The sequence below is a fragment of the Malaya genurostris genome, chromosome 2 (genome assembly GCF_030247185.1).
Source record: "Malaya genurostris strain Urasoe2022 chromosome 2, Malgen_1.1, whole genome shotgun sequence".
Lineage (NCBI taxonomy): Eukaryota > Metazoa > Arthropoda > Insecta > Diptera > Culicidae > Malaya > Malaya genurostris.
Window position 1 is genome coordinate 131269995 of NC_080571.1, and position 12871 is coordinate 131282865.

At 34.7% G+C, this 12871-nt stretch overlaps 1 protein-coding gene across 4 annotated transcripts in view; it reads right to left on the reverse strand.

The window, feature by feature from the left end:
* Positions 1-12871, reverse strand: part of LOC131431038 (basement membrane-specific heparan sulfate proteoglycan core protein) — a 746275-nt gene that overhangs the window by 311094 nt on the left and 422310 nt on the right. The window lies entirely within an intron of this gene.

Consider the following 12871-nt stretch of genomic DNA (forward strand, 5'->3'; position numbering starts at 1 on the left):
TGAAGTGTTTTTTTTTTTCGTGTTTTCGTTTGCTACTTTTTACCAACATACAGAATTTGAAGAATTGTCCATAATATCAATTCGGATGTTTCTGGCTGAATTGTTGAGTTTGCTCTGGTGCATTTAACGCGAACGCAACTGATGGCTTTCAAAAGAACTGATTAATTAAGTCACTTCGATGCTCCACAATATTGATATTATTTCCCTATGGTGTACAACGCAGAAACAGCAGAATATTCCTTCATTCGAAAATGTACGATTTTGTATCTGCAACTGAACCTGTAACTACACCCAGGAACTGTACTCTTAATACTGGAACTGAGCTCTAAACCTGAACCAACCGAAATGAAGTGCTTAAGATACATTAGCTTTTCTTCCTGTTCAGTCAACTGCGTCAACACACGTCTTTTTCTCTTTAATACTTGTTAATACCATACCTATTAGAAAACTTAAACTTTGATTGTTTTTTTTTGTGGATATAAAACTTAATATTTATTTATAAAATGCTGATCATGTTTCCGATGACAAGTAGAAAAAATAAAATTTCACGAATAAACAAAAGATTCAAAGTTCTATGCAGAATTAGAATTGAACTTATAGTCTTCACATTTAAAAGTGATGAAGTGGTGTTCAACTTTTCTGAAAATTAAAACGATTGTGTATTTATACCACTGTAATCGAAAATAATAATCATCCCAAACCTAAGTACAAGTGGATTGATTTCTAGAATCAAGAAATTGTAATGCATTCTTCGGATATGTTTATGAAATTCTTGAATTAGCATTACGATGAATTCGTTTCGTATGCGTTTTCGTGTGGAGTTTTTCATAGATTGAAAATAAATTTCACCTACACTTATATCAAAAGGGACTTTCGATTTAACAATGTATTTTCTCTAGAATTAGTAAAAAAATGTATTTTAAGCCGTTGTTTGATTCAGTGAACTGATTGGAAAAGTTATCATATGTGCCTAAAAAATTGTGTATTAGAAACCTTTTTTGTTGCCGTAATGTAACTGTGAAGTCCCTAGTTAATTGCAAGAGTGATCCATATTGTTATATAGGGTGATTTTTTAAGAGCTTGAGAACTTTTTTAAACAATAAAACGCATAAAATTTGCAAAATCTCATCGGTTCTTTATTTTAAACGTTAGATTGGTACATGACATTTACTTTTTGAAGATAATTTCATTTAAATGTTGACCGCGGCTGCGTCTTAGGTGGTCCATTCGGAAAGTCCAATTGTGGGCAACTTTTTCGAGCATTTCGGCCGGAATAGCCCGAATTTCTTCGGAAATGTTGTCTTCCAAAGATGGAATAGTTACTGGCTTATTTCTGTAGACTTTAGACTTGACGTAGCCCCACAAAAAATAGTCTAAAGGCGTCAAATCGCAAGATCTTGGTGGCCAACTTACCGGTCCATTTCTTGAGATGAATTGTTCTCCGAAGTTTTCCCTCAAAATGGCCATAGAATCGCGAGCTGTGTGGCATGTAGCGCCATCTTGTTGAAACCACATGTCAACCAAGTTCAGTTCTTCCATTTTTGGCAACAAAAAGTTTGTTAGCATCGAACGATAGCGATCGCCATTCACTGTAACGTTGCGTCCAACAGCATCTTTGAAAAAATACGGTCCAATGATTCCACCAGCGTACAAACCACACCAAACAGTGCATTTTTCGGGATGCATGGGCAGTTCTTGAACGGCTTCTGGTTGCTCTTCACTCCAAATGCGGCAATTTTGCTTATTTACGTAGCCATTCAACCAGAAATGAGCCTCATCGCTGAACAAAATTTGTCGATAAAAAAGCGGACTTTCCGAATGGACCACCTAAGACGCAGCCGCGGTCAACATTTAAATGAAATTATCTTCAAAAAGTAAATGTCATGTACCAATCTAACGTTTAAAATAAAGAACCGATGAGATTTTGCAAATTTTATGCGTTTTATTGTTTAAAAAAGTTCTCAAGCTCTTAAAAAATCACCCTGTATAATATATTTGGTAGCAATATTTTGCTCTCCCGTCGCGAAAGTCCAAACTACTTGCATGCAAAGTATTCGAAATTTATTGATGTGACAAAACTAATTGTTACTGGTTTCAAATCAAAAGATGGCTTTTTGATCAATTGGAGCATTTCTCTTTAATACTCATTAATACCATATATTTTAGAAAATTTTAATTTTAAATTATTTATGGTTTATATTATATTGATACGTTAGATACAACAAGCGATATTCACGATCAAAAACTTGTTGTTACTCTCCCATTAGGTAAATATTGAAGAGGTGCCTCATAGTAAAGTAAGACGTATTCATGTCAATATCCCATTCTGAATATTGGTTACATAGACTAAGATTTTGTTTTATTTTCAGTTGAAGAATATACATCTCGTGCACTATATGAATCAGTGGTTTCCAAACTGTTTTGGTCGAATGCTAATTTTGGATACATTTTTCTTTCTACTACCCACCAAGTTAAAGGTAAATTATTTCTTAGACATATATGGCCAAAATGTTATATTTTTTCTAGGTACGGGATAGCTTTTCTAAAAATTTGGTAAGGGACTAAGACAAAATCGACGACCATTAGTTTTCGCTACTAATTCCACATAATCCAAAAAATAGCTAACCGTCAGTAATTTAGATTTGCGAATCACCTCATTTGAAAATTCTGAGCTGATTTATAGGTGTAGATTTTTACTAGCAATTACTCATACCCGACCAAAACTCGTCGGGTACGGGTTCAGTTCGAGTTTCGGTTACAAATACCCGTAACCCGACTATTTCTATAACGCTTACTAGAACACACGCTTAGAAGTGGCTCCTTAGTGAATGCTTAAAAAGTACTTATTTCCGACAACTGAGAGCAATAGATTTCCAATGCCTTTCTACTTTCTTCTCATTTACAAATGTTAACAAAAGGGAGTAATATCTGCACAAATTTTGCGAAAAGCATATTTATCCAGAATGTAACACACGTTGTACTCAATTTTGGGTAGCGCGTGCTCATTCTCGTGACACTGACTGCACTCAAACAAAAAATCACTTGGAAAATCACGTGAAATGGTCAACCTGCGTATTATACGGGACGAAAATGAATGTTATGCAAACATCCCCTAAAATGAATAGAAAATCATCACATAAGGTTTACGTGAATTGACCAAACGTCGAACAATGTATATGTATTTATATGGTGTGAAAAATTTGATTTCGAAAATAGTGGAAGTAGTTTGAAAATTCGCGAGAATTTTTTTAACAACAATGTTTTACTACAAAGTAAAATGAATTGTGTTTTTGATTTAAATTTATCTGACAACTATGCCCGTTTCGTCAGCCTCACAAACCCACACCCACGACGCTGTTGGTAGCTGGTGGGTTTTACAATAATTGAACTTCTATGCAATTTTTCTAAAATAAATGTTCATGTTTTCATGGTAACAATCTCGATGATTTATATGAAAATTGCATTAAACAGTTTCTATTAAAACCTGCGTGAAAAATAGGGTCTGTCTTCAGCATCTTAGAGCTAAAGTAGTGTGCCTTATTAAATATATTATTAAAAAACCTGTTTTAATCCACCTAGTGGTGTAATGATGCCTTTCTCATATCAATCATACTATAAAAATTATCAATTGGAAAAGATTTGAGGTCGATTTAGAAATTTTTTAAGGTTTTTCCCCATTTTCAGTGATGGTATACAATTTTTAACCCACTTTACCCTATATTTCCGGATCCGGAAGTCGGATCCGCATAAAATTCATTAATCACGTATGGGGCCACAGGACCTTTCATTTGAACCTAAGTTAGAACAAATATTTTATTTTTTTTGCTCATTTTACCCCAAAACTCCCTAACCGGAAGTCGGATCGAAATAATATTCAGGAATTTGTTATGGGACCTCAGGACCTTTCATTTGAATCTAAGTTTGTGAAAATCGGTTTATTCATCTCTGAGAAAAGTTAGTGCACTTATTTTCAAATTTTTTTGATCATTTTACCCCATAATTCCGGAACCGGAAGTCGGATCCAAATAATATTTAGGAATTTTGTATGGGACCACAAGACCTTTCATTGGAATCTAAGTTTGTGAAAATTGGTTCAGCCATCTCCGAGAAAAGTTAGTGCAAAAAATGTTACATACACACATACGCACATACATACACAGACATTTTGCGTACTAGACGAACTGAGTCGAATGGTATATGACAGACGGCCTTCCGGGCATCGGTTCAAAAGTCGGTTTTCACAGTGATTGCATAACCTTTCTATATGAGAAAGGCAAAAATAGTAGGGTGGGAAATATTCACAAACCTTCCCACGTAACTATGATGTGATCATTTTTATGAGTGAAGAAGAGAAATGTTTTTCTAGAAAATGGTGAAAGTTGTCAAGTCTGGTTCTAGGTGCGAATGTCAAAACCTTCTTCTCGTCAACCTGTAAACATATTTATGTGAGATACTGATGGTCGGATGCAATTTCTTATAACTGAATCCGACCCATACCCGTGGAAATTTTTTTTTCCGAACCCAACCCGTACCCGATTAAACAATATAAAAATTTACTCGTACCCGAAAGAGCAGTAAAATTAGTTACTAGTAGCCGACCCGTTCTCAGTTAAAAAAAAATTGCAGACGAGTTTTTGGTCGGGTACGGGTTCGGGTCGGGTTTTGGGTATTTGTACTTCCAACAACCATCTCTATCGTGTACACTCGAATCTCCGTTCGCGAACAGAGGCGGAAGTGTGCAAAAAGAATTTGTTATGAATATTGTTATAGGTAATTTATAGTTGTAGAATTCTTAAAATATTTAAGATATTTTCTGTACGGATTCGACAAGTAAGTTTATGATAAAATCAATTCCTAACCTCGATTTGGAAATTCGAGATGGTATTTTTAATATGATATTTTTAATAGTTAAAATTTCATATAAAAAAGACCTTGTTTGAATATTTTTCAGTTCTTTTATAAAATGAAACAATAAAAGTGTTTGAGTAATGTCAGAAGCATAACTGGATGACGTGAATACGAATAAAACTTCACGCTTCTGAATATCTGAGATCGGTCTCATAATTTGATATATTCTGTGAATTGTGCATGGTTTCTTTTCTTTGCTTCTAGAATTGTAACTATTAAAGTACGACGAATTCACGACACACTTATTCTAACACATAAAGTAAGGCAAGGCAAAAGAGAGTAAAAAATTGTTTTCCTGCAGAAGTACACTCGAAACAAATTACAATAATTTCAATGGAAGAAAATATCGAAAAATTCTTAAATGATTAATTTACTGATATTAAAAGTTTACTGCGCAGGCTAGAATGAATGAAACGTGTCAATTTTCCCATTCCATACCTACCCAGTTGGTAACTATCAAATGCGATGTCGCTCACTTCATCAAAAGCGTCGTCCGAGCGCGAGATATACAAACACGCGTCATGAGTTTTTTTCTTTAATACTTTGTGGTTATTTCATACTAATTTTACCTTAAATTGCTGATCATATTCCCGATATCATAAAGAAAAAAATATGTTGTTTGGTTGAGTAGAAAAAGAGATATTCACGGTTAAGTTTTACCCATTCTTGTACAGGAAAATTTTTAAACGGGCCCCAGAGTAAAGTAAGTCGTGTTCACGATAATACAATAATCAGATAGGTAATGTGTTGTCATCATGCCTAAGATTTTGATGTGTAGCAAAGAATGAACAATTTCACAATAGACGAAAAAATCAATTATAAGAGCACATTAATTATAAATTTAATGACTAAATTGACCCTCTCAAACAACATGCACAAATGCGTCTTCTTCATATTTGTCAATACTCAAGGTTAATAAGCATACATAAAAGTTCGGCTGGAAAGTTCGTATCGTTTAATAGAAACACACATTCTTTTCCAAAATTCGTTTTTATTATTCAACATAATTGCCATCAGAGGCGATACAGCGATTATAGCGATCTTCCAACTTTTCGATACCATTTTTGTAGTACGATTTGTCCTTTGCCTCAAAATAGGCCTCAGTTTCAGCGATTACCTCTTCATTGTTTCTAAAATATTTACCAGCGAGCATTCTCTTGAGGTCTGAGAACAGGAAAAAGTCACTGGGTGCCAAATCTGGAGAATACGGTGGATGAGGGAGCAATTCGAAGCCCAATTCGTTCAATTTCAGCATGGTTTTCATCGACTTGTGACACGGTGCATTGTCTTGATGAAACAAAACTTTTTTCTTCTTCAAATGAGGCCGTTTTTTGAAATTTCGTCCTTCAAACGCTCTAATAACGCTATATAATAGTCACTGTTGATGGTTTTTCCCTTTTCAAGGTAGTCGATGAAAATTATACCATGCGAATCCCAAAATACAGACGCCATAACCTTACCGGCCGATTGTTGAGTCTTTCCACGCTTTGGGTTCGGTTCATCGCATGCAGTCCACTCAGCTGACTGTCGATTGGACTCCGGAGTGAAGTGATGGAGTCATGTTTCGTCCATTGTTATATATCGATTAAAAATCGGGTTTCTTTCGATATAACAGCTCCAAACACTGCTCAGAATCATCAATTCGTTGTTGTTTTTGATCGATTGTGAGCTTACGCGGCACCCATTTTGCACAAAGCTTTCTCATATCCAAATATTCGTGAATAATATGTCCAACACGTTCCTTTGATATCTTTAGGGTGTCAGCTATCTCGATCAACTTCACTTTACGGTCATTGAAAATCATTTTGTGGATTTTTTTCACGTTTTCATCGGTAACAGCCTCTTTTGGACGTCCACTGCGTTCATCGTCTTCGGTGCTCATATGACCAGTACGAAATTTTGCAAACCACTTACGAATTGTTGCTTCGCCCGATGCAGAGTCTGGATAACACTCATCAAGCCATTTTTTGGTATCGGCGGCACTTTTTTTCATCAAAAAGTAGTGTTTCATCAACACACGAAATTCCTTTTTTTCCATTTTTTTCATAATAACAAAAGTAGCTTCACTCAAAATGCAATATCTCACAAACTAATAATCAAACAGCTGTCAAATTTATACACGTGTCTTTTGAAGGTTGGTACTAACTGAAAATGGTATGGATTTAATTCTAAAGGCGCCCTCTCATAGAAACGATACGAACTTTTCATCCGATCTGTTAGTTCGTGTCTGTTTTACTAGCGAATAAATCAAGTCGTAAGCCTGCATTCAACCACTGAAAATGTTAGGTTATACTATATGTCGGTTTTGCACGATGTGCTTTGTGCGAAGATTCGTTCAATTCATGCGCTTGAACTGTTACGCGTCTTATATTGGCACTGAATTTTACCTTAATGCTCGTTCATACCAAACATTTTGGAATTCAATTTTGAGTTATCTATGGTACTACATACTGTTGACAATTTGTTCATAAAGACTTCGCAGCCGATTCTTAGCGTACAGTATCATTGCATGGCTAGTGCTACGATTTTATTGACACTTTGAATCCTTTCAGGTCGGGGCTCGAACATATGACAACTGGATTGTAAGACCAGCACTGTATGCATTGAACCGCCGACCCGGGTCTTGCACTTGCGCTCACAGATGGGCAATAGGAGTCTGTTTAGGAATTACCGATCTATACCAATTATCCGGATTTATACTAAGCAAGCGAAATCCTGGGTTCCTGTATATGGAAATCAAACTAAACAGGGTGATGTTTTTAAATCAGCAGCATAAAACGCACTTTTTGTTTGGGTTTTTATTATATTTACCATTATAATTATTGTCAGTTTCAGCATGTATGTGTATTACCACAATACCGGATTTAATAATTTTGTATTCTTCCTGAAGTATGAAATTTCATTGCTCTTTTCAAATGAACTTCAATCCATTGTATTTTACTCAGTAGCACTATCCATAGAATGGTCATTCAGATTCAGATGAAATTAAAAAAAAAATAAACCGGTATAATGTGCAACAAAATGAAAATATGTGTACTAACTTTTCTCGGAGATAACTGAATCGATTTTCACAAAATCAGATTCAAATGAGTCCCAAAGAAAATTCCTGAACCTGAAAAATTCCTGATCCGACTTCCGGTTCCGCAATTACTGAGTGATTAACCTAAAAATTCAATTGTGAAATTATTCACTTTCCTCTGGGATAGTGTAACCGATTTTTACAATCTTAGATTCAAATGAATGGTGTCATGATCCTATACAAAACTTCTGAATTTCATCTGGATCCGACTTTCCAGTTCAGGAATCATGGGGTAAAGCGTGTGAAAATTGTATACCATCACTTAAAGGGGCGAAACAAGAAACGTGAATTTTTTTCAAAACTAAGCTCAAAACTACTCATACGATAGTCATTATCATTAGACGGACAAACAAACCGTTTCCAGTTATTCTTTCAAGAATCGAATAAAACTATTTCGAAGAATACCACAGTATTATAAACGATAGTATGATTGATATGAGAAAGGCATCATTACACCACTAGGTGGACTAAAAGAAGTTTTTTTCTTTCTGTCACATATCCGTTGAGTGGCTATGATTTTACTCAACCAAACCAAACAATTCGTTCCTGCACCGGCGTTCTGTTTCCTTCAACACGATTGGAAACACGTGCTCATGTGGCCTGGGTGACGATGATTTCGGTTATGTTTTTAAAACAGTGTCGGTGTTTTTTTTGTACCACGTGTACGAAACGAGTCAAACAGTTGAAGCTGTTCTCAAGTATTTCTCGAAACTCGATTTTAATTGTTCCGCACCGCGTGTGCAATTTTCGAAATGAGGCGAGAAAACACTTTTAATATCGACTATTCGTCCTTTCCTGTAAAGCCTTCGTTTGAAAAAGTGCATGCTTTTTGCCGTAGAGTGCTCTGCTTGAAGAAAGAAGATGTGAAGAGACTGCAGTGCCACCGAGATGGAGCGTGTGCTTTCGTGAAGGTCAGTGACGTAGAGATAGCACAAAGAGATGTCGGCGATCACGATGTAAAACATGAAGTTGAGCTAGAGGGGAAAGAGAACAAACTCCGAATAACATTGTAGGATAGAAGTGTCGAAGTGAAAATCGTGAGATTTTTGAGCGCGTTCGGCGAAGTGCTAACTATTCGTGAACTGACATGGGGTGAAGGCTTCGACTTCGGGGGAGTTCCATTCGGAGACTGGTCTGCCCGGATAATCGTTAAGGGGGGGTAGGGTCTAAATGATGAAAATATCATCATTTTTGCGATTTTTTTCAAAACTATTGTTCAACAAAATAAATTCAAATATTTCATATAATAAAAAGCATCATTCGAATAACATTTTGTAATTTTTCGTAGAAAAATATTGAGAAATAAGTCGGTGAAGAGACATTTTTGAGGACGCATCTTAAAATCATCCACTGTATCTCAACGCAGACTAATCAGAAGTGAACAAATCAAAGCAGCATAGTTAGAGCAGAAGTTTTTCTAGACCCCAACGTTTCTGTTTGATTTTTTTTAAATTTTTTTATTTTTTGGTGGTTGTTTGAATTTAAAAGTACGATTTTTCACGAAAAAATCGGCCATTTTTTAGCTATAAAACCTCCCCATAGTAACGAACAACGAAAAGGAGAACGTTGAGGTCTTTTTTTACATGTAGAAAGTGTGTGCAAAATTTAAAAAAAGGTGCAGTAGTTTTTGAATGACTATGGACATGGACTTTCAAAACCTGCTTTCGAGAAAAACGCTTTTAAAGTTATTGTCTATAAAATCGAAGGAAACAATTTATTACTCAAGGGAGCACGTAGGCTCTCTTTTCTCAAAAAGCCATGCTTTTTCTTTTGTATTTTGTTATAATGAAACATTTCGAGAATGTTTTGTCAAGTTTTTAAGTCAATCGAAACAGAAATCTTTTGCCTGTGTGCGCAGCTCTTATTTCTTCGTAGTATGAGATCGTCAAAGATAAAGGCCCATAATTTGCTGAGTTTAGTTCCGATAGGCTTCAAAATTTCACAGAATATTCTTGAAATGTTTTACTATCAGAACGGTTAGCTGCTCGCCATCCATGGGAGTTGACTGAGGAAGGCTCTGAGCAGCCCACAAAAACGTGAACTTAATTCTCTAACTGCTAAACCGTTGATCAAATATACATAGTTCCTTTGGAAAACTCATTCACAAAAATATACCTCGTGATTTGATCACAATAAAAAATGTGCATAGCCTACTACGATAAAAGTTCATTTCAGCAACTTTTTTCCATTAAGAGATAGAGAAACGATGTCTTCTACAAAAAAAACTTTGCCGAAGAAGCTATTGGTCTAACACATATAGTTTCGGATATATGAAGCATTTTCGTTTGAAACCACTTAAAATCAATTTTTGGGCATAACTTTTTTCGCAATTATTTTCAATGTCTACTTTGTTCGAGACAATTACTAAAAACGTGAAATTACACATTTTTGTTGAAGACTGTGCACGGTTTGGCCTTTTCCCTAAAAAGTTATTTAACATTTAAACTTTTATATACGCTAACTTTAACTACTAATAGGAAGCAGAGTCGCAGACAAAAAGGCACATACATATACTTTTTGGAAGGCTTAAATCAAGTAATATAAAGTTACGAAATGCGTAGCGTGGCCTTTTTAAATTGTGTGAATGAGACAACAAAATATAGAGTGCTTTTTTGATCATAATTAAGAATTATTGCCCCGACCTGGAAGGATTCTTAGTGTCAGTAGGATCCATAGTACTAGCCATGCAATGATTCTGTACACTATGAATCGGCTGCGAAGTCTGTTGAAACAGAAAGGCCAAATTCCACAAAAGGAATGTAATGCCAGGACTTTGCTTTGGTGTAATGATGCCTTTCTCATATTATATATATTTTCAAAAATATCACTAGAAGATTCTGTGAAATTTTTTTTTCTATGTTGAATAAAATAAGAAACCTTCTTTGAGTTTTAGTAAACAGTTATATCAAGTTGATAACAAATTTTCTTTATTTTGCCTCGTCGCACTAAATATTAAACATCCTTTATTTATTAAATAGCTCTGGAACCAGATGTCGGACCCGGATGAAATTGAACAGCAACCTATGAGACTATAGGAACTTTTATTTGAGCCTGTTTGTGGAAATCGATCAAATCATCCCTGAGAAAATTGAGTGAGTCTTGTTTTAAACTTTTTGACCACTATTTCCGATAATTTTGGAACCGGAAACTTGGAACCAGTATAGCCAAAGTCGGTTGGTTTAGTAAGTAATTAGCCTAATTTAGTAACTAATGTAGCCTAGAAATGAATGAGTTTTGAGACAAATCTATAAGAATTTTAAACTGTTTTGCATAGTCGCCTTAAGTTACGGTGTGAAATTCAATAGCAACCTACGAGATTACGTGATTTTTTATTTTATGAATTACATTATTTGACACACACACATACACGCACAGACACATAGATTGCTCAGCTCGATGAACTGTGTCAAATGATATAGAACACTTAGCCCTCTGGGAAAAATTTTGTATGATAGTTTGGAAGTTTTGATACTCATTGTTCTATAATTTCGGAACCGAAAGTCGGATCTGGATGAAATTACAGAGAATTTTTTAAGACAATGAAAGCTCTAATTTGAATCATGATTTGTGAAAATCGTTGCTGAGAAATCGAGGTGAGTTATCGTTTTTCAACTTTTCTTCTTCGTTATTACTGGTGCGTTCGGAATCGAAAACCGGGTACTAGTAATCTCAAAGTAGATTTATATATTCACCAACTAACAAGATCTGCCAACTAGATGAAGTTAGTTTTATCAAAATGTGCACCTCGTTTAGTCATCGCTTGTGTAAAATTACTCATGAAATTGAAAATTTTTACTAATGGCACTGTAATACCGGAACCCAAAGTCGGATCTGGATTCGGGGACTTTTGAAAAAGTTTCAAAACCTTTCAGTTGCATCTTAATTTGTTAAAATCGGTTGAGCAACTTATGAAAAAATTGAATGCGCATTTACTCATAGGTTTGCACATATTGCCTTGAAATTCCGGAACCGGAAGTCGGATATAGATAAAATTCAATAGCGATCTATGGGACTATAAGACCTTTTATTTGAGTCTGAATTAGTGAAAATCGGTTCAGCCATCTCTGAAAAAATCGAGTGACATGATTAAAAAATCAAGAAAATAATGAAACGTGTCTTCTCTTGATATCTTGCCTGTTATTCATTATTTCATGAGCAAAGTGATTAATATTATGATATTTTTCATGGAATATGTGTAATCTCTCTCTCTCTCTCTCTCTCTCTCTCTCTCTCTCTCTCTCTCTCTCTCTATATATATATATATATATATATATATATATATATATATATATATATATATATATATATATATATATATATATATATATATATATATATATATATATATATATATATATATATATATATATATATATATATATATATATATATATATATATATATATATATATATATATATATATATATATATATATATATATATATATATATATAAATGTGTGTGTGTATGTGACAAATACTGTCACTCAATCTTCTCAGAAATGGCGGATCCGATTCTAACAAACTTTAATTCAAACGGAAGGTCTTGTTACCGCACACAATTTTCTTGAATTTCATTTCGATCCGACTTCCGGTTCCGGAATTACAAGAAAGTATGTGCAAATTTACTAAAAAATCCGCCCTCAAATTTCTCGAAAAGGTCTTTAAAATGTTCCTGAAAAGTTGATCCAGATCCGACTTCCGGTTTCGGTATTACAGTGCGATTTGTGAAAATTTTCAATATCACGAGTGTTTTTTCACAAGCGATTTCGAAACGAAGTGCACATTTTTATTAAATTTACTATTAAATTCATCTGGTTGGCAGATCTTGTTAGTTAGTGGATATATAACACTACTTTTTAACTGCTTTTTAACCCCGGTTTC